The following is a 27628-nucleotide window of genomic DNA, read 5'->3' as shown; positions in this document are numbered from 1 at the left end:
TTTGGCTGGTTATGTTTTTTTAAATTTTTTTGATTTATTTATTTTTTCTTTTCCATAGTAATTTATTTGTTCCCTTTAAAGTACATTTATTTTTTTTAAACATCTTTATTGGAGTATAGTTGCTTTACAATGGTGTGTTAGTTTCTGCTGTATAACAAAGTGAATCAGCTATACGTATACATATATCCCCATATCTCCTCCCTCTTGCGTCTTCCTCCCACCCTCCCTATCCCACCCCTCTAGGTGGTCACAAAGCACCGAGCTGATCTCCCTGGTATGTGGCTGAGCTATTATAAGCAATCTTTACTAATCTTTGATAGTCTAACTTCCATTTACTTTAAGAAAGCAAACATAATTTTCTTTCCTATTTCAGCGGTGAAATTAATTGGAATCTAGAATTAACTTTCTCCTTTCTTTCAGCCATCCTATTTATGAGTAAAAGAATGTTTAAAAGTAGACTCTGTGTGTGTGTATGTGTTTGTGTGTGTGTGTGAAGTGCTCTGTATATGATCTCAAGAGAGATTTACACAAGGAGCACCTGCTCCTTCCATTTTCAGTGACAGGACTTAAATAACTTTTATCTTAAAGAAAAAGTAACAAATAGCTAATGTATACTCAGCTCATTGTTAAAGGGTGATTTATGAGTTTTCCTGTTTGGGATCAAGAGAAAAGACAGGAGAAAGTGTTTGGGAAAGAGGCAGCCGAACTGGGGCAAGGAGTGCCCATCCCCAGCCCTGCTCCAGCCACTGCAGAGGTGGTAGGTAGCAGCCTGGTGCATCTTTAACATCACTCCTTGTCTCCTATGTAGGAGATGTGCCTCTTTGGGCAAAACCAAAACAAGTTCATTCTTTCTGTCACTGTATTAGTCACAGTCATTAATGTCAGTTGCCTCAACAGACAAATCCCCCAATCTCATGGCTTAGCACAGCAACGGTAGATCTCTCGCTCCATCAGTGTTCAGTGCTGGTTGGTGGAGGTTTCTCCAGAAATGAGCTTGAGGACTCAGGTTTCTTTGTGATGCTACCATTGCAACACAAGGCTTGATAATTACCCTGGGAGAGGAAGAGCGCAATGGAGAAGAATCACCAACTCTAAAGTGCCTAGACTCAAGTGACTCATCACCTTTGTTTACCTCCCATTTGTCATACTCAGTCACATGGCTCTAGCTCAGTGCAAGAGAAGCTGGGAAACGAGGGGATTAAATAAGGAATTGATGTGATATGGGAACTGGAGACATCATTTCCTTGATATCTGAGAAACATGTTGTGAAACCTAAAATTGATTTCCATAATGAGTCAGAGAAGGCTTCCTGGAGGAAGCAGTTGAGCTGAGCTTTTCCATTTGAGTAGGAGTTTGGTCAAGAAGGGCACTTTAGGCACAAAGGCCTATTCTCCTGTTGTGATAGTCAAATACCAAAGTATGTGCCAGTATGCTGTGAAATAAAGGCATATTGTTATCAGTAATGTGCCTTTGGTCAGCAGCAGTCTTCGGCCAGGAGTGGCAAAGACTTATTATTTTTAAAATTTAGGATGTTGCTATTAGAAGTTATAGTGGAAGCTCCTATAGAGCAGCATGTCTTTCTTCTGATCTCTCCACCAACTTTTCCAAGCACCTGGATCAGGGCCTGGTCCAATCTAGACGTTCCATAATTATTTGATGAGCAAATAATGGAACTTGCAAAGGACTCAGCCCAGTGTGTCTATTTCCTTTTTCCTGGAAAAAAAGGAGAAGCTGACTGTGGCTGATCTACACAGAACTTTGAATGACTTACATCAATAAATTGACACACTGCACAATTAGTCAATATACATAGTGCTCTTTATGCATGTAAAATCTGATATTGAATAAAAGCCAAAGAAATATAGTTTAGATCTTTTAGTAAAATAAATTTTTTGTCTTCTAGAATATCACTTTGGCTCTTATAACAATGTAAAATTATATTAATTTAACTTTTATTTAGGATCTACTCTTTCAGACAGAGGCTGTTAATGTTTACACTGTTTATAAAGAAACAACTTGAGAGGAAAATTTATTATGCAAGTAGGATTCCAAAGAGAATGAACAAACTACTTAGGGAAAAAGTAGTCTATGATCATGGAATGTTTTTCATTGTTTCTTTCTCATATCCTTGGAATCATTAGAACCAACCGCTAGTCTATCCACTGAATTCTGACACACATTAAGGGCCATCTTTTCATTAATGATTTGTTGAACATCTGTCCTAAGTATGACTAAGTAGTTTAAAATATTCAGTGACAAAGTGGATTAACAAGTGACAACCAAACCTGTTTCTCCGCCTGCAAGGAAATTTAAGAATAACTATTTATCCTGTCTTGTTTCTCTCAGAAACTCCTGTATTGACCAACAAATAGAAAAATCTAGATTTTGTTTCAACATATATTATCATCCTTGACAAGTGTAGAAACTGAAAAGGAGGGAAAAATAAAGCTCAGTGTATAGCTATTTTAGCAGACTTTGATCATGTTGGAATATGGGCAGTGAATAAAGACTGATAAACTCATAGAGTTCTTTGCCATGAAGGCTACTTTAGCGTGAAGCCAAAAAAATGAGAGGGGTAGGCTGACTCTTCACAGATTTAACCAAGAACAATGACACCATTTGCAACCACAGTACAGAGCCAAAAAAAATCATTGCCAGCATGCCAATGTATACTCCCTAGAGAATAACTGGAAAATGAGAAACGCCTGTCAGAGATTAAGTTCTATTTCTAATGGGAGCTCAGAGCAGACTGATGTCTTTTTAATGAAAATGAACATATCACAACAGATGAGTTTTATTTGTTAGTTTCAATGTGAGCTCTTTAGAACTCTGGTCACTGGATATATGCTTTTTAAAAGGCAAATTTCACAATGTGATAAGCTTAGTCAATTTTGGAACCAATGTAAATGAAACATTTAGTGGACCAAATGTCAGGGAATCCAGCATTATCAAAAAATAAAGGAACACAAAGCTATTAATACCAACTGATAAAAAATTAGAGATTAATGACCATTTTCTCCATTTTATACATGCTTTCATCATAATAGGTAACAGGTAAATAGTTACTTTGTGTCAGTCACTATTCTAAGCACTTTATAAGCATTAACTCATTAAACTCTCCTAAGAACCCATTTTACAGGGGACAACACTGAGGCACAAATAGATTAAATAACTTGATCAAGGTCACACAACTAGTGAGCTGTGAAGTTGAGATTTGAATCCACGTAATCAGGCTCCCGAGACGGGGCACTTACCTCAGTACACTCCTCTGCTTTTAGTGAATATATTTGTCGTTGAATGCTTTTGGTCAATATTCCCTGGACTCAAGTAGGCCTTACACTGAAAAATAGAAGACATTTTGAGGAAAAGAAGAAAAAGCATGATCACAACAGAACCAAAAAACCTAATCATAATATTAAATGTCATTCTCAGGACTGATCTTTAAGCCAGACATATTGGATAACATAAGTTTTCAGTCACTACCTTAAGATATGTGGGGGAAAAAGATCGAACCATGGAGAGTTGCAAAGTGGTAGCTATTAGGGCAGCCCAAATTGTTTCTCCAAGAGAAAGTAGCCAGCAGTTAAGAAAACAAAAACAAAAAATGTGTAGGACACTTTGCCCTATTGCCTTGGCTTCTGTCTTGTCTCCCTTGACCTGGTAAATATGACACAACTCATTAGGACAGACCTTGATAGAGGAAGTGTCGGCCATAGTAGCTCAATATTTCAACTTGAAGAATTTTATTCATTAATGGTAAAGTAGACAGTGACTGAGATTTGGGATTCCAAACCCCAGATACCACATTGTCAGTGTCCAGTGTGTGGCCTCAGTCTTATCTATAAAATAGGAATGCTAAAATGGTCGCTTTATTGGTTTTTTTTAAAGTGTTAAATGAGATTAAACATGTGGGTACATTATGAAGGCACTTTTTAACTGAAAACAGATAATAGTTGATATTATTAATCTTAAATACCTCCATTTGACTTGATAGGTTTTAGAATTCTTTAGGGCAGTGGAGGTGCTTAAATTCTTTGTGTAAAATTTTCATTTTGTGACTTTGAATGACATAGTCATATTGATCACTCCCCATTCACAGAAAATTGGTATGGGTATACTCAGAGTTGCTAGACAAAATCCCTGAAGTAAGTATCATCTAAAAGGTGAGCTAGTACAACCTAACCAAAACAACAACAACAAAAGAAAAGAAAAAAAAAAACCCCAAAAGCAATAACTACAGCAACAAACTCAGAAGCACAAAGGTCGGAGAAAGGAGCCAAGAAGGATTTGGTGAAGGGGTTGGAGCAGGAGAGGTTAATCCTTGGTTTAATATGGCAATCAACTCAGCAGAATTCAGGAGAACAGCAAAGGAGATACCAATGGATTTATCTTTTTTTTAAATGAGCAACTGGAAATAATCTGTGACTTAGGCAAGTTGCCTTACTTCCCTGGGCTTCAATTTCAAAGCTATGAGAAAAAGATGATTGTGAGTAAATAAACTCTGAAGTACCTCCTACCACTACACTCTGGTTTTTATGATCTTTCTATGATTCTACCTCAATGTATTTGTCATGAATTTCTAAAATCTACTTTTTCTTTTAATGCATTCATTACCTCTGTTTGCACATGGTAGTTGCCTTCTTGTGAAATAAGATATCAAGATAGGCATGTATCAAAATACAATATATATTTGACATCTCTAAAGAAAGTAGATACCCTGAGAAAACCATAGGTCAAAAAGAGTCATGTACCAAAATGTTCATTGCAGCTCTATTTACAATAGCCAGGACATGGAAGCAACCTAAGTGTCCATCGACAGATGAATGGATAAAGAAGATGTGGCACATATATACAATGGAATATTACTCAGCCATAAAAGGAAATGAAATGGAGGTATTTGTAATGAGGTGGATGGAGTTAGAGTCTGTCATACAGAGTGAAGTAAGTCAGAAAGAGAAAAACAAATACAGTATGCTAACACATATATACGGAATCTAAGGGGAAAAAAAAAAAAAAAGGCCATGAAGAACCTAGTGGCAAGACGGGAATAAAGACACAGACCTACTAGAGAATGGACTTGAGGATATGGGGAGGGGGTGGGGTGAGATGTGACAGGGTAAGAGAGTGTCATGGACATATATACACTACCAAATGTAAAATAGATAACTAGTGGGAAGCAGCCGCATAGCACAGGGAGATCAGCTCGGTGCTTTGTGACCACCTAGAGGGGTGGGATGGGGAGGGTGGGAGGGAGGGAGATGCAAGAGGGAAGAGAAATGGGAACATATTGTATATGTATAACTGATTCACTTTGTTATAAAGCAGAAGCTAACACACTATTGTAAGGCAATTATACTTCAATAAAGATGTTAAAAAAAAAAAAAGAATAAACAACAACAACAAAAAAAGAAAGTAGAAGCAATTAACCACGTAATTCAGGCAGCTGTTCCACAGTTCACTGGTCTTACTTGATGGTGGAGAAGAAGCCAAAATATTATGTGATAGAAGGAAAAAAGGGAAGGAAGAAGAGAATAAACCAAGGTCTTTCTTTAGAGAAGTAATCATTTTCACCCTCCTTGGCTGAGTTGCCATGGTCCCCAAATCGGAAGAATTAGTATCCAAAAATTGCGCAAAAATTGGTCTACACGAAGTTTGGGGATTTTCTTCAATGAGGCCCTGAATAAAAACCTTAAGATTACATAGCTGACTAGCCTCAGTCTAACACTGCATAGAATAAACTGTTACTCCAACACAAATACAGAGTGGTAACAGGAGATTGATCAACTTTGGTAGAAAATTTCAGCTTTGATGCCAGAAATTCAAAATTATCCTGGCAGAGGAGAAGGATACACTTAATGTTTTCTGGAAGAAGCATGCAAATTACCTCATTCTTAAACATTCCCTGGAGGCCATTATTATTTTTTTATCCCATTCCCAAGCATTACTCACAAAGTGGTGGAAAGGGATGACCAATTTCTTAAAATGCTCTTGACAGTGTTTGGTGTTTATAATGTATATTGTAGCCTTAGCTGGAGGCCAGGTACATTTACACCAGGCTATTTATACTTCTCTAGCTTTGTTCTGTTCTGTCCTTTCCTTTCCTTTCCTTTCCTTTCCTTTCCTTTCCTTTCCCTTTTTCCTTCCTACCTCCCTCCCTCCCTCTTTCTTTCTTTCTTTCTCTCTTTCTTTCATCATGGATATCGTTTTAATTCAGTTTTTTAAAACCAGCTCTAACATCTTATGAGTCACTCGTCTTACATCCATTATCACTGTGCTGGCCGTCTCCCTGGAAAGCTGCCATGAAGCAGTCTCTGCCCAGCTCCAGCTCTTCCTGCCCTAGGACTTATTTCAGGAGAATCAGCATCTTGGCATCTTGGAAGTTAGATGGCTGTAAGCCTGCTCTGATGGGACTGGGACCCTTGGAAATTTCAGCTCCGTTTCCACATCTGTAAGATCCTGGAAATGAGGGTATGAGAAGGTAAGAACAGGGAGCCTCGACGCTCTCTTCCATCTTTCCTGTCCTGTGGTTCAGAGCTTACCTTTCTGAATTTCCTTCTGCTGATGCCTAAGCATATCTGCTGGATCCAGCTTAAAACACTTTGATATCAACATCCAACAACTCCCCGAGTGGAAACATGTCTCCTCTTAGACTAGTTCCATCTTCTGCCAACTTGAAATCTGTGCTATTGAATCCATTTATTTTCCTCTTACATTCTCTCAGTAAATGTCATGTCCTGCATAGCACTTGATTCCTTAAAATCACTGTTAGAAATATTTGATCAAAGAGTAAAATCATATGTTGGTGCTGGAATGTGTATGCCACTGAATTACTTTTATTTCAGGATAACTTATATATAACCTGGAATTTTAAGTTCAGTAGAACAGGCAATGCATTTGTTTGGAGGGCAGGACCATTAAAGTCAACTATTTTTTTTCTTGTTTGAATTGGATAAGATTGTACTATGTCCTTTACGTCACAGTAGCACCCTAGTGGTTATCATATTGCATTAGTTACATGAGTTTTCAGGGAACATTATACAGTATATACTGCCTCCAGTAAATACACCAGTCATGCTTATGGTTACATAGTCAGCGCCAGGAAATTTAGGATGACATTCCCTGCAGGTTAGTAATTCTACCCATTATTTATATTGGTTTGATTTGAAACTAGATGAGGCTAAGTATTTTTGAAGAGTTTTCTGACAGAATTCTAGAAAAACTAGAGAATGAATATTTAAAATGGGTTAAATATCTTTGGGTTTTCTTTTTGTTTGAGATCACCTAAATTTTGTCATAAAGTCAAATTATTGAGAAAGTCAGGAGAGGACTTACGCGGAACATAAGGTACAAACACATCTCATCCGTAAATTGAAGCCACTCATAAATAACAGTCTGACTTGGGTGTGCACTTACAGCCTGCTCCAGGGAAACAAAATTATCCCAATTCTTAAAAAATGGAGAAAAAATTTAGTAATGAGGCTGTGACAGAGGAGTTGAAGCAGATGTGGAAATTGTGGGACATCATCTTGGCAGTTGAAGTAAGCTTACCAGCTGGATGTCTTCTGAAAGTGGGAATTTATCACGTTTAAGCCACAACACAGAAGTCAGGGCTTGAAAATGGTTGTCATAACAACACAAGATTTTGATGCAAACACTAGACAATTGTAATGAATTTGACCAATAAAGTCTGTGCCGCCATAGCAAATTAGGACTAGATTATTTTGAGCTTCTAAACTAACATCTTACTTCCAAGGAGATCAAACTATTTCACATCTTCTAGCTTATTTACCTCAAGAGGAAATAGAAAAATAAAGAGGCTGATCATCGAGGCTTCCCCTGAGCTACACCATTTTGTTTTGTTTAATAATCTACAACTACCTACGTCCCCCGTGAGAGGGTGCCTATACCTAGTGTCCAAAAGAGGCAATACAAGCACAGAGAAAAACCAGATTCTGCAAGTTTGTTTGTTTGTTTTGGCAGTTTAGGTATGGTATCTGACTAGGAAGGATTGCATGGGCTTCTAATATATAAAAGGGATACTACTTAGTTCACAAGATTGGTGTGTTAAGTGAGATGTTGTATTGGTTTTGTGTCCTGGGCACTTGGTGGATATCAGCCTTCCCTTCTCTTCCAACTTAAGCTGTTTGCTTCTCTGTCAATTATGAAAACCATTGCAAGCAATGTGAAGAATTAGTAGCTGTGTGACCATGGGCAAGTTATCTAAACATGAAGGAGATGGATTATCAGGGAAGTCAAATAGGTTTCAACTCTCATGCATCCTTTGCTTTGGTAGATCTCTGATCCTTTGGACAGTTTCTGAATCTGTGATCTGGCTCCATGTTCTGCTAACAGCAAAGCTAGCCACGGCATTGTGAGGAGAGAAGGACACTCGTGGGTCCTGGTTTTGCCATTGCTGGACTAGGTGAAGTTCAAGACTACACCTAGAGCTATCATTCTGCTCTCCTGTTTGCATCATTTATCAGCCTTCTCTGTCCACTTACAACTTTTTTCATTGCCCTAGAACATTCTAAGTCTTCTGGAATGTTTTCCAAAAGTTTTTTTTTCTTCTTTCCTCATTTTCCTTATGATACTCAATAGATATCTCAATAGATATCTTTTTCCTTTTTCATACCTTATGTGAGGGTTTATCTGAAAGTAATATTATCATGTTTGTCAAGAACATGAAAATTTGGGAAAGTAGCATTCAGTGTGATTTCTCAATATTAAAAATAAAATGAAATGCACAAAAATCATTTTGTTTCTGAGGTAATGTGCTATTAAAGTGGTGAAGTCACTATTAGAATGTAAACTTCAAGAGGGCAAGAACTTTGGTCATGAAGAGTGTCTGAAACAAAGTAGGTGTTTACCAGCATTTGGTGAATGAACAAATGAGTATCTGCTGAATTGGGTTAGGAGAGACTCTTGGAACATCTCTTGGCTTGAGAATCTCAGACAGTGACCTCACCACTCTAACAGCACATTGTCTCAGAAACAAAAAAAGAAACCAAGTTGAATAATACTTTCCTGAGTTTTCGTGTTCTTGACAAACATGGTAATATTACTTTCAGACAAACTCTCATATAAGGTATGAAAAAGGAAAAAAGATATCTACTGAGATATCTATTGAGTGTCATAAGGAAAATAAGAAAAGTGACTTTTGGGCTAGAGTAAAAGCTGAAAGTTGGTTCCTAGGTTTAAAGGCCGAGTCCTCTGATGATGGGTTCCGGGGATTGCCTTCCTGGAAAGGTATTTGGGATATGCTAGATGACTCATCACACCCATAGACCTCAGCCTTTCTTTTGCTTCCCAATGACAGCTTCTGGTTGATTTCAGATGTGCACTCCAAGATTTTCACTTTCTCCTCCCTGAAACTTAGTGCTATAACAGAGTTGTAACTTAATGGCCATGGGAACTCAGAAGAGAGAATTTGAATTGATAAAAAAATGGCATCACCCAATAGTTATGAGGAATAACTTATATATATGATTTTGACAAGAAATTATTAAATATATTATAGGAATTACAGTGTCATTATTCTTTGGATCATCACAATATAACTCATCACTTATGCTATCGGATTCAATTCAACTTAATCTGATAAGAATGTATTGGGTGCCTGCCATGAGCCTAGCTGTGTAAAATATGGCTGGGCTACAAAGTATAAAATGTGATGAGGGTAGGCTGTCTGATTGCTTCTTTGTTAGGGTTGCTTCTCTAAGTACATTTCTATTGAATTTATATGTTGGCATTAAGTTGTATTAAGCCATTCTAAAAATTATCACTGTTTTTTTTTCTGGGAAAAATGTTCTGCAAATATATAAATTCAAAAAATAATATGAAGTATACACTGATGTATTCCATAAGCAATAAACTTTCTGAATAAATATATAATACATAAATCTATGTCTTTCTATCATGAAAATATATAACTTTAAGGTCCTGATAATTAATTTATTTCTTACTGGTGTATATTCCAAACAATTTTTAGAAAATGAAATATAATAGCTAAAGAAAGAAAGAAACAGCAGTTGATCATTTTACAAATGGATGATGAGAATTCCTTTTGTGAAATGCTGAAGAGATGTTTCTTGCCCCTCTCATTGGTCAGCTTTGGTAAAGTTCATTTTTTAAAATTCAAATTCTGTCAGTTATTGTCTAGGTTCAGACAGATTCACAAAGGAGTATTTTTTTTAAAATTGTGGGCACTTTTGTGAAGTTGAAGTTTCCAACCAAATTCAAGCCTTTTGGCATTGGATTAACATATTGTGTTCATGTTCACATTCATTTATACTTGGCAGATTGCGACTTCCTGTTTTGAGGGGGGGAAATGCTAAAAACCTTTAGTTTAAAAAAAAGCTGAAAAACTTCTAGTTTTAAAAAAGACTCACAAGGCTTTTGAATGTCAAATGGCTCTTACAGAAAAATATTTGATGAGTTAAGTGTAAAAAAATAAGAAACATATGGATTAAATTTCACTGAAAATGCACATGGGCTTAAAAATTAAGGGAGAAAGTACTTGGCAAAATGTGGTTTTGGTTTTGCCAAATCCAGAGTTTGAAAATAGATTAAGACATTGAACAAACCCAAACCATACCTGGCTTTAGCCATCTGCTAGCCTGCCATCTACAAAAGCCTTCTGATGAGGCCAGGCCTTTATAAAACTGTTGGTGACACCTGAATTTGCCATGTGGTGTCGTTTAGTGCCTCTGTAGGCCAGCTACCTGGAATGTGTAAATTCACAGCCTCAAATGTTGTTAACAGATTTGTTGTGACGATACTTCTAAGTGTAAACTGTTAATAAGGAAGGAATTAGTCTGAGACATGACTATTATTAATTCAATGGATGTTATATTTAAATATACAAATTAAGTATTTATAAAACTATACATTATAGTTGTAAATGTTAAACTTGTTTTATATCAAATGTAAATATTTGAATGTTACTATATTTAAATATTTTACTATATTGTCGTACAGATTTATTAATAGTAATATGCCCTTGGGCATATCCCATAAATCTCCACTTTCTGATCTACTGAAACACCTTTTCTGTTCTCTTCTGATGCCTAGCATTTAGAGCATTTATCATGGCAATCTCCACGTATGTCTTCTCTCCCCTCTCAAACTTAAAATTGATTTTGTGAAGAATTTTTGTCTGATTTGTATTCTTATGTGTCAAAGATATCTAGACTAGTATATCTATCTAAATAAATAACTGGATGAAATTTATTGCATGTAAGGATAAATATCTTACAAAATATTTTGATACAATCTTAAAAATGAACTATTATACTATCCTGTCCAGAGCTATCTCTTCTAAGTTTCTTATAAGTTTATAAATAGTGTAATTTTATATTTGATTAGAACTGATCTACACCCACTTCTGAGCAAGAACACGTTTATAATAAATTCCAACATCAAAATCTCAATTAAATAAATATATATCAAAGACTATACAACAGGTATGCTATACATGATCTACATGGTTCGGGTTGTCTTTTTCCCTCTGCTTCTTCAAAGACAGTGTAGCAATAAATTCATATGCTAAGTAATTAGAACTCCCCTGAAACACACACATGCTCCCACAGTCAACAAGGCTTTTAATAAATTAGTACCACTTCACTGTGCAAGCAGTAGTATGATGTGCTTACATTTTAATTGCACACATATTCAAAAGTTCCACATCTCTCTGTAGTGCTGACCACATTTCATGCCGGAGACACTTGGCCAAGACTCGATTCATATGTCCTACAGGGTTACATATGACGTGGCTTCTCTCCCACTGGGTTACACAGGATATGAGCTGGATGCTGGCGGCTTCTGAAGCAAGAATGAGAGAAGCTCTTGTGAAGTGAATTTAAAGAGAGAGAAAAAACCTTCCTCTGGCATTGAAGTCACTGGAAGTTTGGCATGTCGAACTGGGAGTAGACCTTGGCTCACAGAACTGAGAGATAGCTAAACAAAGATTTGTTCGATTTGATAAACTCCCTGGCTGAGACTGCCTTGCCAACTTTCTTTCTAAAGCAACTTTTCACAGCTGAATTATAAAACCTTGAAAATCAAGGGTTTGTAATGGAAATGCTGACAGATGCAACTAATGTGAAGTTGTACCAACCAGGCATTGCTATCATATTTTATAACTGTCTGAGAAGCTTTTAGAAAGGAATGGTACATTTGCTTCATGGGATCCATTTCCTTTGCTAAAAACTACCAAATGGCCTCATGGTAGACTCCCTCACACTTAGAACTGTCTTGATACTGTTTTTTAATAAAGAGAAATGTTGAAACTACCAACTTCCTGCGAGGCTTGAAAGCAACTGTTGCCTCACCCTATATTCTGGTTTCAAATTGATAAAGAAAACTCTGACCCTGCCATTGGTGCCTCAGTATTCATTATTTATGTGTCCTTGGAAAACTGTTCAACTTTTTAGCGATTTTACGAAGAAAGATGTTCATAGAGATGAACCTTCTTGTAACTTTTGACCAAATAGAAAAATTTACTGTAATATCAAACTGTCCATTGTGCACCAGTAAGTGAAATAAAATTTCAATGCAAAGTGTTACCATCATCTTAAAAGTGGTATAATTTTTGTACAGGTACAAAAGTACTAAGTTCCATTATACATCTTTTTGAATTCTTATTGCTTTTTTGTCGATTCTTAAATTTTATCTAAGGCCAAATATATTTTTAAATTAATTAATTAATTAATTAAATTGTTTAATCAATTATTTATTTAGTTTTGGCTGCATTGGGTCTTCGTTGCTGCGCACAGGCTTTCCCTAGTTGCGGCGAGCGGGGGGCTACTCTTTGTTACGGTGCGCGGGCTTTTCATTGTGGTGGCTTCTCTTGTTGCGGAGCCTGGGCTCTAGGCATGAGGGCTTCAGTAGTTGTGGCACATGGGCTCAGTAGTTGTGGCGCACGGGCTTAGTTGCTCCGTGGCATGTGGGATCTTCCCAGACCAGGGCTCGAACCCGTGTCCCCTGCATTGGCAGGCGGATTCTTAACCACTGCACCACCAGGGAAGTCCCAAGGCCAAATCTTGACCATATTTCATGTATGCTCAAATTAGATTTCATAAAAAATTATTGGTTAAAGACCACAGTCTTTGGGAAATAATTACTCACAGAAATAACAAGCTACAGTGTTACTTATCCCTCTACAATAGCTGTGAGTTGACACTTGGATTTCTGAGAAAATCAAGAAGGTTTAAATATAGTTTAAGTTCTAGAAAAATCCGATGGATATCATTTACTGTAATATTCATGAAGGAGAAATGATTGCTCTGGAGGCAAAAGAAGGGCTGGTTGGTCAAACATTTACCTTTTGTTCTTTCATTTTTGCATAAAGGCCTTCACTTGGTTTGTGGGTTCCTCAGCAGAAAGGAGAAGTTACAGTTAACAAATTAATGAAAACCAAGTGATGCCTTTGAAGAATTCTTAAGTGAACCTTAACCAATGCCTTGGGCTACATGTTCAATGTGAACAAAAAAATTAAGGTGAACTGGCCACTGCTACTAAGAGTCAATTGACAGAATGCATGGGTCATTAATTTTGTGTCCTTTGTTTTGTCAGTGTGTTTTCGTGAGGCCTGGTAAAGAAAGTAAAACCACTGAAGCTGAAAATTGTCTGCTCTGTAGCTCATTTCCCCTCCCAGCATGCACTGACCCAAGGGAGTGGGCTTCAGGTCACCCGCCCCCATTTCCCTTCAAAACATTCCTGGCTCTTGCAAGTTTGATAACAGATCCAATGGGTTGGTGGAGTGGTTAATTCTTTGCAAGTTTGTGCTTAATCGTATGCAGAATGTAAGTACCAATAAAAATAAGATGTCCGTTCACACTGTTTTATTGTATTTTTAAAACAAATTTTGAAGGAGGCTCTGTAACCTCAGTTCCAGTCAATTATAGAAGGGGAGAGACTGAAACTTAAATTGGTTGGTTCACCTTAATTCCCTGTTGTGTCATTACACTGTGTGTAATCCCTGAGGGCCACCTTCTGGCTTTTTGTGCTATGAATGAGTGATAGAAAATGCCCATAATACGGGGGTGGTATCCTAGGACTCTGTTTGGCTTTAAACTATGTTTAAAGTCATTGTACCCAAAATGTTATTACTTATCAACAATTCCATAATTCCATATCAATGCAATCCAGACTTTCACATTTTATTACCACATAACTTTATTTAAAAATAGATTCTTAAGGATCAAAGTTTTTAAAAGCTCGTTGCCGTATCAGGCCAGATTTTCAAATCTCAGCAACACTTTTACAGTCCTTAAAGTAGAAAGGATACAGATTGGCTTGAATTAGAGTGAACATACCTCTGCCTCGGGCAAGGAGCCAGGGAAGATTTGCAGATCTTAAGCAAGGAATATTTGTAGGTTTTTTTGATTGAATTGTGCATAGTAGTCCAGAGATCATAGAACTGTGTGTTGTTCTGTCTTTTTCTTTGGATATTTATGTCCGTGTGCTTTGCTTATCAGTGGCGCTAGTAGGTGGCACTACATATCAGGTGTAGGGTTTTGAAACAGTCAGAAAAGGTTCTGTTATGGGAGTTTCTCTTCCATTTTTTATAAGCACTCATTATTCATTTATTTGACTTGGTAATGATTTTGGTGTTTGTTCATTCATTCATTCACTGATTCATTCAGCAATTATGCCAGGTATATGGGTAGATGTTAGGTAGACAAGGATAAATTAGATAGTCTCTAGTTGAAGAAATCTCAGTTTTGTGGGCTTTCAGACATGTAAATAAATATGATACATTGTAGAATATGTTGGGCGATAGAACCTTTGTGAGAGAGGGGGATCCTGGAACCCTACCCATGGATGAGTCAATGAGTGGGAAGATGAATGGAGTTGAATTAGTTTTCTAAGGTTACCATCACAAAATACCACAGACTGCAAGGCCTTTCTCCTCGGCTTGTGGATGGCCACCTCTCTGTGTACTCACATGACCTTTCCTCTGTGTGTGTGTATCTCTGGTCCCTCTTTGTGCATCCAAATTTTCTCTTCTCCTGAGGACACCAGTCAGATTGGTTTAGGGCCCACCTTAATGACTCATTTTAGCTTAACCACTTTTATAGACCCTATCTCCAAATACAGCCACATTCTGAGGTATTGGGTTGGGGTTAGGGCTTCAATATATGAATTTTGGGAGGATGTAATTCAGCCCATAATGGTACTGAAGGAAGAGATGAATGGAGAGATGTCAAATAAATATGAGACAAAAGGGTATTCCCTGAACAATGCTTAGGAATGCATTCTTGAACATGTTTTACCATGTGCAGAAACAACTCTAAGACCAAGAATTCATTCAATGCAAGAATTCATTCAATGCAAACTGAGAGGTAGATTTAGCAGTTTTCTATTTTATTTGATAATTGCACATCTACTATATGCAAGTCACTGAGCTAGGCTTTGCTGCAGGAGAACACAAGGAAGTAACCAAAGCAAATCATTTGGGGGTGGCCAATCTGTAGAATTTTAACATCTTCATCAGAGGGTCTCAATTCTAGCTACACATTATATTTACCCTCATAGATTTGGATTAGTTGGTTTGGGTTAGTTTTCACAAATAATTTTAATATGATTCCAATGATGTTAAATGGTTTAAAATTTGTTAAAAATTCTGAAAGCAAACTTAATAAAAATAATAATAGCTAATATATTATTTTTATGCTGTGTCAGATACTATCCTAAGCTCTTACACGTATTATCTTAATAATCTTCATAATGATTCTATGATGTAGGTATCATTATAATAATTCTCATTTTAAAGGCGAGGAAATTGAGCAGCTCAGTAGAGCAACTGGTGACAATCACCTAGCTGGTATCATATTGATTCAAGCTTTGGTTTAATTTTATTCCATCACATTTTTAACAGAGCAATTTAGAGAAAAATATATTTTGTGTAGTCAGCCTTGGTGTCCCAAAATTCAGTTTATATATATGCCAGTAAGGTTTTTCTTTTTTTAAATTTCTCAGTGTCAAAAGTACTATAGCATATCCATCACATTTTAGTCCACATTTTGGGGGTTGTGAGCTAAGCACATAGTAAGTGTTTAATAAATGTGTATTGTCTAAACTGCTAATAAATTTTAGAAATTCTTTTAAGAATTTACAATGTCACAATGTAACATTGTTACATTGTAACAATGAGTCTTGTACATTTCATTATATGCTGTTACATTGTTATAGTAAAATCCTTTGTTAATCCTGGAATACAAAAATTAGGTAGTTAGCTTTTCTTCCACACAAGGATCTTTTTAAATGCTAGACAATTGCCAGAGAAATGGGTGTATGTTTCCTAATATTATTTATAGGATCTGGAGCTAGTGCACTCATAAACAAAGAACTGGCCCTATGTCTTTCATATGACGAGAGAGCTTACTGCAAAGAACAACAGCAATAGGAAGCAGACACATAGGAGGAGAGGTAAACACATGAAAAGTGTATATGCACTGTTTTAGTTAATAGATGGGATGATTTACTTACGTTTTATAGTATATGATAGCATTGAACATATTTCTAAGAGTGGTCCAAGGCTTGTGTGCTGCGTCCTAGTAAAGGGATGCTGTAACAGCTGTGGCTTGGGATGTAGCTGTCCATGAAGCCTCTTGCCTTCCACATCAGGCATCATCTGCCAGACAAAGGGCTTGGGAATGTTGTGTAAACATAGTCTGAGCCTGAGACTGCCAGCCTCCCTTTTGCACCATTTTGTATTTGTGTAGCTTACAATGTGTTTCTCTAGGGGATGAAATAACTTGTTCAATGGCCTTTATTATTCATCAAAGCAAAAAACTGTTTTGTTCATCTGATAATGCTTTTAGAGAAAGAGTAGTTTTAATTTTTTTTTTCAGTTAGGCTCAAAACTTTCCCCTACAATATGGATTATTTTTGGAAAATATTTTAATTGTATGGTTGCTTATTATCAATAAATCAGGCTCGGGGTCAGTATCTAAGAATGTTCCATTAACTCCAAAGAGAAACGTTCACTTTTATTTGGGGAAAAAGTCTTGGCAGACAAGTGGGGAACTACCAGATGGTGAAAGCTGTGCCTCATGGATTATAAGTTTTTCCCTCTCTTCTTATTGATGTCTTAAGCTGAACCCGTTCCATCTGTCCACTCTCCATAATGAATAGCGACTTTTTTATTGTAAAGGTAACAAATTCCATATAGGATAAATTAATTCAAGCATATAATGAAATGTACAAGACTCAATGCTCTGTACTGTGTAGATTTTGAGGATTATGTGGGGAGGTGTGGAAATCCAATACAATTTCTAGAGCAAAGCATATTTCTACTTGGGGAAGGCATTTAAAAAATTCTCTTCCTAGACCTCAATTTTGTTCTCCCCTGAGGGATTAAAAATCTGAGTGATCGGTTGTAAGTATTGTTTGAATCTGATTTATCTTTTAAAGTATTAGTTTTATGAAAATGATCATTTAAAACTAATTAATTTCCTAGCTCCCACAGTAAGTTATTTTCCTGTCACACAAGTAAATAACCGAAGAGCTCTAAGCCACCTTTCTTCCGTGTTGACTACTGTCTAAATCCAGCTTGTCATATGTAATACGTAGATAAGTTTTAAAATTTCTTTATTCACAGCTTTGGTCTTTTTGAGGCTAACTCCTCTGGTTTGAATTTTTTCTTCTATCTTGTGGCAAGGATGGTGGTTTTTCTATATCTAAACACCAGTATTCTGTTGCTTTTTACATATTTCATTATTGATGCTATTATTATTGATAACACCTACACTTTAAAATAATAACGACAGATATTATTTAAGTTTTGCATATTTTAAATAATTTTGGCAGGACTGAAACTTTCTTCTGTCTCTTGTTAAATGGGTGCCCCAAACACTTCCAATGGAAAACCAATAAAAGAGTCATACCATTCTTTTATTGTTTAAGCAGGATTAAAATTTAAGCAGCTGTTTGGCCTGGTTACTACATGTATTTTTAAAGCCTTGTGTTTTTTTTTGGGGGGGGGGTTGGTGGGCGTTGTATATGTCAACTATTTGTGGCAATATGCTTTGAAATGCTGACTCCTTAAATAGCTCAAGACCCTTGGTTTTAATTTCTGTTGTGACAATCTTTCCTTTCTGTGAAAATTTTTTTGGTCCCCCTTAAATCTGGAATTGGAAGTTACTCTTTTTTTTTGCTTACAGATAATTGAAACCGACCAAAGTTGTTAAAGTCAAAACCAACAACGCCAGGCTTTATTACACGCTCCCATGTTTGGTCACAGACTCTGGTAGATTCTGCACATGGCACAATTTATGCAGTGGCATGTCAGAAACTTAATGCTGTGATTTTCCTCTTCCTAATGGAGAATTAAGAGTCTAAAGGGCCTGAGCTGTTCACATGGACTGAATCCCCACGGCTTGGGTGCAGAGGTCTCGCAAAAATGTAGTAAGTGAGAAGGAGAACAAAGATTCTTAGTTGGAGGGGAAAAAAATGGGATCGCCTGTGGCTGAGAAGCTGAGGGGCGACAGGTAGCCACAGTGGGGTGCAGGATAATGAGGCACATGGCAAATGTGATGCACAGATGTGAAGCCAACTGTAGCTCCGGCTCCCAAAGTTGTGCATGCCACAGCACCATGCCTGGGGGCTATGTCTACCCCAGAACATTTGGAGCAGTAAACGACAGCAGCATTAGGTTCAAATTAATCTATTACTCCAGAGCTGTGAAATGTTGGTTGCTTGTTTCAGAATTACATTGCCTGTGGGTGAAATGTTTTAGGTAGATTTTAATGCAAGCTCATGGCTTGCTGAGGAGATTAAGAGGAGAAAGGGAAATTAGAACAGTTAGGAGAGTTGCAGAGGGGCACATTTCTGGTTAAAGTATATGAAAAAGTATCACATATTTCACGGGGCAGGTCTGGTCTCCTGTTGGCCACCTGCTGGGACTGAAATATCCCACATCGTAATGAAGGCAGGTTTGCAGAAGTCTTGTAAATACTTGAGCCCTGCAATTGAAGAAGGCAGACAAAGGCGGCTTTAGGGTCTCCTGGAGACTTTTGAGGGTTAGACCTGTCAGGCGGGTGCTCCAAATGAATTTGGTAATTTATTATTCTGCACTTGTTAAGTGGAACATGTAAAATTTTGCATTTTGGTTTTTACCTTGTGAGTTTAAGTAAACTCCCCAGTATCGGGTAGCCTCATGACTCTTCAGAGTATGTTACAGACTCATCTTGTCCCCCTCCCTCTGCCCTGGTTCCTTCACTGATATTGGCAGGTCCCTTTTCCCAAACCTGTGTGGGACTCCAACCCTATATTCTTCCAAAGTGGAAAAACTAAACCTTGAATTAACCTGGAATTTTTTCTGTCAATTAAATAGAGTTTATTCAATCAGAATGGGGGAAAAAAAAAAACTGTTTGGAAGTATCTATAAAGAATTTTGTTTTTTACAATATTGTAGTTTTTCTTATAAAAACACTTAATTGAAATGCCTAAGAGCTGCCCAGCACAAAAGTCAATAAAACCCTAGAATAGAGTTTATAGGGGTTGTCTATGTACATAATTAAATCCTTCAGGCACTTTAAAACTTTGCAAAATAAATGGTTATGCAAGAATAGCCTGCTGAGAGAAGAAATGCTTGTATCAGCTTTAACCAGCTGCCCTGTGTTCCATGTTCCTGGGTTGGAATGAGAAAGCTATTAGAACACTGGAAGACTGCAAGCCACATACAAATCATCTTTGTTACTGACACTTGGGGGAGTACTTTATAGTGGCTGTCAAGACCAATACAAAACATGGTCTGTGCCTGAAAAAGTCAAGTGCCATTATTTAAGAAGAAGATGTTAGTAATCCGAATAACTGAACAACATCCAGGATCTTCATTGAGTTGAGCTGCTAGAGAAGCAGATTGATTACTAGGTCTGACTTAAGTAAATGAACATGGAGGTTTGCATTCTAGATTTGATGGAATAACAAAGGTTAATTACTTGCAATGATCTATGCTGGAAAAGGAGTAAAAGGGGGAGAACTGTATTGAGATTTCATTTCCCTGTTCTTTGGGGAATACTATTGAGGGGATGGGATTATTATGGGGGGGGGGCAAAGGAAGGAGTGCTAAGAAAAAAAAAAAAAGAAAAAAAGAAAGCAGTCTAATGAATGTAACCAATAGAAAAATTGTAGGTTTGTTTCTCTCCCTGGCCCTCAAAAGTTATGATAAATGATAGCACAAGGAAAAGATAACCTACCATGAGAGTAGGATCACCAAGGCCAAATACTAAAACTCCCAGCTGACTGGCCCATACACTGCAGCCTCTGTTCGTGTTTATTTTTTCTGCTCACTCTTGGTTTCGTCAATCAGTATGATAGACGATAAGTCCTGACTAGAGCAGCCCGCGTCCTGCTCTCTCACGGTGGGTAGCATGTTGTGGTTGGCGCCAAGCAGTCGGGGGATCGCCCGCGTCAGGAGCACCAGGGGATGCGGTTCCGAGCAGTCTTCCAGCAGCCGGCTCCTTGGAGAATAGCAAGCAGGGGCGTTATCAGCCGGGACTGGAGTTGCCAAGAAACTGACCACACATTAGTAGCTTTGTTTGGGTAGAGTCTAAAGGGGCTGTAGCTCACCGACTTGAGACACTTTCTGTTAAATCATCCCTGGCTTTAAGTGTTAAAAGAAAGCTTGTTCAAAAAGAAACTCATGGGCTGATTTGCCGCAGGCAGTCCTATGACAAGGATCCTGAGTTAGGGATTTGTGGAATTACTGTGCTGTGAGGTGCAGACGGACATCAATTTAAAAAGAAAACTAGGAAGAAGACTCCTTCCTTGGGTCTGCCATTCACTTCTAAGGAAACTATCTCCTAATGTGCAAAACGATGTTAAAATGCCTTTAAAGGAAATCTGTGCGCACAATGGGGAGCTTTAGCTAGCTAGTGACATATGAAACACTGCTCCGTTAGCCAGCGGCTCATCAGATAAATGGAATTTCCTGAATGCTATTCACAGATCACTAATGTTGTTTATCTACTCTCTCAGCACTAATACATTTTTACATTTCATTCTAGAGGAAGAGTTTCACTTTATTTCACTCATCGGAAACTTTTAGAAAAATCTTAGTGTCACTAATTTTGTTTAAAAAATTCATTTTGTAGAAGCTCGAGACTGTGAAAAAATCAAGAATGTCCTGACTTGATTCACTGAAGTAGCCAAAGTGAAATTCTTTTGATATCTTGTGATGCAACATTGGTCAAACATTTCCTGTTCAACATTTTTTTCCTAGGTATTAGTGGTTCTTTTCTCAAGAACAAATGTTTCGGAAATCTGGTGCTCTCTATTTTTGTAGGAAACTTCAAATAAGTGATCAGCCCACCTTCCCCCAAAAGTAATGCTTCTTGATAGAAAAAGCAAGGGAAAGTTGACAGTTCTCTTTGTGTAGATAATTTTTCTCCTTTTTAAAAATTACGCGAATGCGTTAAGGAATGTCTCGCCTTCCCTTAAGGTATATTCCGTAAACAAAATGAATACTTTCTGATTATAACTTTTTATACCTGGTGTTATTACTTATAACTGCTGATGTATGTTAAGGTGAAACTTAACACTGGAATATTAGTTTTATTTCAGTTAATTATGTTACTAAAGGCTCATGAACCCAAAGATTTAGGGTTGGTCTGTTTCTAGTTATCCTGCCAAGTTTTTTACTTGATGGAGGGGGTCTGTTTCATTCTACTTGGCCTCTCCACCTTTGTAACCCCTGGTTTCCTCTTTTCCTGAATCACAAGTTTACGTTCTCCCCTTCTGTAAGAAGATTGAACGCTTATTCGACTCCAAAATGACTATGGTCACAAAATATCAACAGTGATTTTAATAGATCTTTGCCTATCAAAATATTGTTGCTGAATAATAGAGTAAAGGTAGTTGTGGCTGCTGATAGCAAGGAATCTGACTATTAATAAAAAGCAGACAAGGATCTTGAAACAGTACTTCCACTGTTACAATTTAGACACTTTATATTACTTTATTTAGTGCCACACCTGCAGCTGCTCACATTGCTGGTGGCTGAAATAATCCAGGTCCACGCTGAGAGAGTATTACAGTTTCATTGTGCTATTTGTGCTTACTGTTTAAGCCTTTCTCACAGGAGAAAGCATTAGCTAAGTGTACAGTAGATAGTAAAAAGGGGGATTTGGGCTCATCTGTTCCCCTTAAATCTAATAAAGTCTCCCTTTGTAATTAGTATTTGACTTCTTCTCTACCACTGGCTGGCACCTGGAGGTGGGTGGTGGCAAAAACTGGCATTTCTTGAAGTTTTATCAAATGTCCCCACATTTCATGGTTTTATGGATTATGCCCTCTTCTGAGCCTTGGAAACAGTACACAGTTCCTAAGATCCACTTCTGCAAAGGCTGTAATAGATGTTTGCGATCTCAACCGGAGAAAGAGGGTGCCTCATTTTAAGGCAATAGTAACGAGCGATTCTTCATCTTTAATTGATAGCTTAACTTAGGTTTCAGATGGGTCCCTTTTAGTGATGCACCAGTTTACTTTCGACCAAAAATGCTGATAACCATGGGTCCAAGGGCATAGACTATAAAAAGTTCAAGTTAAGCAAATTTCTACTTTAGGCAAAAAGATCTAGTGGAGGGTTTGGGGGCGTGCTGTAGGCTAAAACCAAGCCAGGCGTAATTTCTTCCTCATCTATGTTGGGACAGCTCAGAGTTCAGGGGGATTCATACCCTTTTGACTTTAATTGCTCTGGGCCCACTGAGGCAAAGAAATGGTGCTCTATTTGTTTTGGGGTCAAAGAGGCAATCACAAAGGCCTTCAGAATATTTTCAAACATTTGGGGGAGATAAACAGTTTTCAGGCATTTTATAACCATAAAACTAGTTTCTAGATAGTTGTCTAATTTCCTAAACTATGCTTGCTGAAGTTTATTTGGTTATTGAAACATTAAGCTTAACCAGTCATGTTCTTTTTACTTTATGAAAATGTAGACAGGAAATTATCAGCAAATTGCTCGTTTAGAATTAAAGACAGGAAATGAACTTCAGCAGTTGAATTCTTGTAGTAAAAAGCTTCTACCTAAAGCAGAAGTAAAGCCAGCAAACCTTGCTTTTGTTTTTAAGTCTGGGCTTTGTTATATCAACACAATAGATTTAGATTCTCTGTCCTTTTTCTCCTCAAAATTTCCACGTTGCTTTTTATAGTATCCACAACTGTTTCTGTTACTAATTTCTCTGTACTTTTTAAAATGTAAGTGGTGTTCCATTCTTTACTTATTTAGGAAAATACCATTTCTTGGATTACATTAATACATTAAAGTAGGCTATGACTCAGAAATAGTAGCCTTGTTAATTTATTTATTAGGGCGTCAAAAAACTTGAATATCTCCTTAAGTTCCCATATTAGTTTTTTATCTGAAATTCCAGAACTTCTTATTTGAAATCTTGATTATATTTTAATATATATTCCTAAATAGTTAATAGTTTTCCCTTCAGGTTAACTTTTGGAGCTATTCTTTTTGACAGTTATTACTTAGATTTTATTCTTTATATATTATATTGTTAGTATGACCAATATATCAGTGGCATCTACAAAATTATTCCTGTACTTAATTTTCTTTTATATTTTTGTTTTGCCATTTTTATTTCTCTATATATTTCAAATACTCTAATATTCCTTAAAGTTCCCCTTATTGGTATTACATTATTTAAATAAACCACAGACATCATTCTCCTCCAACAAAATTATTTGTACCATGTCTGACTATTTTGATTACCTTTAAGGAAAAATGAACTGCTTTGGATTAAACAAGAAGGAACCTCAAACTTTAGCCAAACTTTGAACCATTTATTCAACTTACCTTGAGGAAGTTAGAAAATTCTGGTTTTGTGATTAGTTTAAATTTCACTTTAACAGCAATTCACATTTCTTACACTTCTTTCAGTATTTTGTAACCCATAAAAGGTGAGGATTCCTCTACATTCCAAAAATATATGTTATTAATCTGGAATTATAGATTCTTATTACATACCTGTTACGCTGAAGATGTAATATATTCAAATAAGATTTAAATAAGCATAAGACATTCTTGGTATTTATTTGGTGTTAAAATTTGAAGGGCTCAATTATATTAAATTTTAGCATTCATCAGTTTATAATCTTTTGTTAAATGACTAAATGCTGGATGTAAATAGTCATACTTGTTATTCTATCACCATTTTGAAAGTGAAAACTCACTTTTTTCTTTCTTAATATTCAAACTGAAATTTCCTTAATTGGAAAGGAAGATCTTATTTAAGAGGAAGTTGACTTTCAATCAGATTTGGTTTTTTGATCAGTTTTGTGTCTTTTGCAAACTTTTAAAACAAAGTCCAGGTGATATTCTAGCGAACCTTTGGAAGAGGTTGCCTTCAAATTGTTTTATTTAATAATTATTTTGTCCAATAATTATTTTGTCCAGTCCAGTTTTTTTGTTTGTTCGTTTATTTTGTGGTTTCTGTCTGAGCTTTCCGCAGTAATCTGAAGTGCATTGTAAGTTTTAGCTGGAACATTCTTAAGTATAAATTTTTTGTGGTCGTTTCAGGTGGCAAAACATTAAACTTGGTATTCTCTAATGTTTCATAACTCTTTTCATATCACTGTGAATCTAAACTAGTTTTCTAATATATGAATCCAGAAATCTAATGAAAGGAACATGACTCTTCTAATTAGCAAGATGTGTGACTTAAATCTTAAATCTGTACTAGAGCTGGCATTTGAGAGTAGTAATCAACATTGATTAATTTTAGAGATTTTCGAGGGGGGTCTTTGTTTTTGTAGGAGAAAAATATCTTAATGGTAAGAGTAATAAAAGTAAAATAAGATGCCAATATCAAAAACCTCAGGATACATTTTAAAGGGTATTGGACTTTTGAAAAATGGGTGAACTGTAATTAAAACTTTAAAATTAGCTCGGAAGATTTACTTTAGACTTTTGCTCTGGTGTGCAATTATGTGACGTGATGTTTGGAGAGGACACTTGCAGTTATGGTAGACATTCTTTTGTTTATTCAACGAATATTCAACAACTAGAAAATGCCAGATGGTCTTTTTGGTGGTGGAGACTCAGCAGTTCCCACAACAGACAAATTTCTTGCCTTCGTGAAGCTTGCACTCGAGGGGGGAGGGACAGATAGCACATCAGTAAAGATTATTTCAGATGTTAATTAGTGCTACAAAGATAATAAAACAGTGCTATAGAGAGTGAGTGATTAAGGGTGATCAGATAGCACTTAATTTATACCCAATTTTATATTGAATACTGGAGTGAGTTACACAATCTTTATCTAGGTAAAATCTTTTGGTCCCTCTTACACAATAATTCTGACTCCCATGTTTGAGTAATAAGATGATAAAATTCAGTATTACTTACATTAAAGGTGTTTCATTTTTAACTGGAGTAATTTAGTTTTTTTTTTTTTTTTTTTTTTAATGTGATCAGACCAGAGAAATATTCTCATGGAAGCGAATTCTGCATCTTTTGCTTATAGCTTAACTGTTACGAACTATTTTATAATAATTTGATGTATTATGGTCATTTCTTTAAAAAGTTATTTTTTACCACTTACATATCATCTTAATGGGTATCCAGTTATTTTCAGACATCTTGAAGTGTTTGGTTCTATGTTTCATCTACTCAGACTTAATTCAGGAGGAGCTTCATCCAGATGTTTTGTTTATTTTTTCCCCAATTACATGTATGAGATTTCAGAATTTATGAGATCACAGGTCAAGTGAAAGGTCACAATGGAGAGGTCAAGTGAGAAGCTAGAATTTGCAAAACCAAAGAAATGACAGGACAGTGCCAAATGAAAGGTCGAAAGTCAAGTGACAGACTCAGCGTAGATGAAAGCGAGTGGTATGTTTGTTGAACGTCTGAGCACAGTGAAGTGTCTCAATATTCATGCACACAAAGTCAAAGGTTCTTAACCTCGGAATTCACAATTAATGATCACGTGCCACTTGTTATTGTACAAGTATATGCTACTTATTCACAGAGAAAAGCACCGTTACATAAATTAAAAAAGTGTTTTTGTTCACTGATTATCATCCATCAGGGTTGCCCTTTTCCTATGATAGCTCTTTGAGATACACAGGGCACCCAATCTGGGAAATTCTGAATAGCATTTTGTTTTTGTCAGTGTAGGAAATATGCACATAGCAGATCATCTGAGATGTGAAAAAGCTTACTTAAAATCAGTCTGGTAGTGGATTTCTTCTCTTATAGACTTCCGATTGATACCTCCATGTGGTTTTACTTCTCCACTTTATTCATTTATTTCTCCGTTTACTCGCTTATTTAACAAATATTCATTGAAGTCCAAGTCATCGTGGTTACTTATCCTGCAAAACTCTAAGAGAAAGTTTATTTGTGAAGAAAAGTTTCTGCTTGAAATATTATGGCTGGGCCAGCATTTCCAAGCTTTATGTACTTGCTCAAAATTTCTTGATAGTACTTATTTTTTAAGCCAAATGGTTTGATGCTAGGGCTTATTAGAGAGAGATAGTAAATTTTTTGTTATTTGGGGGAACTAAGAATGAAGATATAAAAGATCTCTGTTTTACATGACTACGACATATTATTATTAATTAAATCATTTGTTCTTTCTATAAACAAAATTAATATTTTCCTCTGTTTGCCCTGGTTACAGAAACATAACAATCTGTAGTTCTAGTTTAGATATGTTGTCATTTATCCGTAGAACCTATCACTTTATTTTTGAGGAATAGTAAACACTATTAATATACTTGAGAGTTGTGTGTGTATTTGTGTGTGTGTGTGTGTGTGTGCGCGTGCGTGCAGTTGTCATTAACAATAAATGGGTCTTTGGGATTTAGGGGAATTTTGTCAGTGATTTGTTTTATGGGTCATACAAAGTGACCATTCTTCAAAAGCTAAGTATTTTTATTTCTGTATTCTAGAAATAAAAAGCAACATTTTAAGACAAACTCAAAAAATAAATTAATGTGTTAGGGATCTCTAGCTCTAAAAGAGAAATTCACCATAAGAGAATTTGGTTTTATATAGAGCCCTGTATTTTTTGCTGATAGAGCACATTAGGCTGGTAGCTTATTTACAGGTAAAAATCTCATTGATGATCATAGAAGTTAGTGGAAAATGAATAGGAGTTTAGTCTCTACCAAACTATAAAATCAGGCTTTAAATCATAGAATAAGCACTATCATTGTCCAAAAGCAGTGTTTATTTTTCCTAAGTTTTGCCTTTCATATCACTCTCATAAATTTTTTTTAATATATACTTTGAAAAGTTAAGGGCAAGCCCTGAAGGGTGAAATATTGCAAACCAATTAAAAACAACTGAAGTGAGATTCTAAAATACAGGAGTTTTCCAACTCATGAACAATATTTAGAGAGCTGGTTAATTTTAATTCCTCTGGGAACCATAAGTCTGGGCATTAATAGGCTTAGAGTGATAAAAACGGCCATATACTATGCACATATAGATGGTATTGTCAAAAAAGAAGCAATTAGTGGCAAAGAAAGCATAAGTATGTACACATATGGTGAGCAGGTTGAAATGTGAAATACGGCCAAGAATAAGAGCCAATGACAAAAAAGAAGTGGAAGTTGGGCTACTGTTTTAACTTACTTAACACAATGGCAAATAAATGATTTG

General features: G+C 36.4%; 1 protein-coding gene and 1 long non-coding RNA gene across 9 annotated transcripts in view; one reads left to right on the top strand and one right to left on the bottom strand.

The window, feature by feature from the left end:
• MECOM (MDS1 and EVI1 complex locus) overlaps positions 1-27628 on the top strand; it is a 294031-nt gene that overhangs the window by 113047 nt on the left and 153356 nt on the right. The window contains exon 1 of one of the 8 annotated variants that reach the window (XM_057545824.1): positions 6196-6478. The exons of the other annotated variants lie outside the window; for them this stretch is intronic. The gene's annotated coding sequence lies outside the window, so the exon portion shown is untranslated. Of the gene's footprint in view, positions 1-6195; positions 6479-27628 lie in introns of those variants that run through there. 8 annotated transcript variants of the gene reach the window in all.
• On the bottom strand, positions 255-6452 carry LOC130708144 (uncharacterized). Its single transcript, XR_009008218.1, has 3 exons — positions 6259-6452; positions 3255-3339; positions 255-1052 (listed from the first exon to the last, which is right to left on the bottom strand). It is a non-coding gene; the product is annotated as an uncharacterized LOC130708144 (long non-coding RNA).

The sequence above is a fragment of the Balaenoptera acutorostrata genome, chromosome 4 (assembly GCF_949987535.1).
Source record: "Balaenoptera acutorostrata chromosome 4, mBalAcu1.1, whole genome shotgun sequence".
Classification (NCBI taxonomy): Eukaryota; Metazoa; Chordata; class Mammalia; order Artiodactyla; family Balaenopteridae; genus Balaenoptera; species Balaenoptera acutorostrata.
This window is presented reverse-complemented; position numbering and strand designations above follow the sequence as displayed.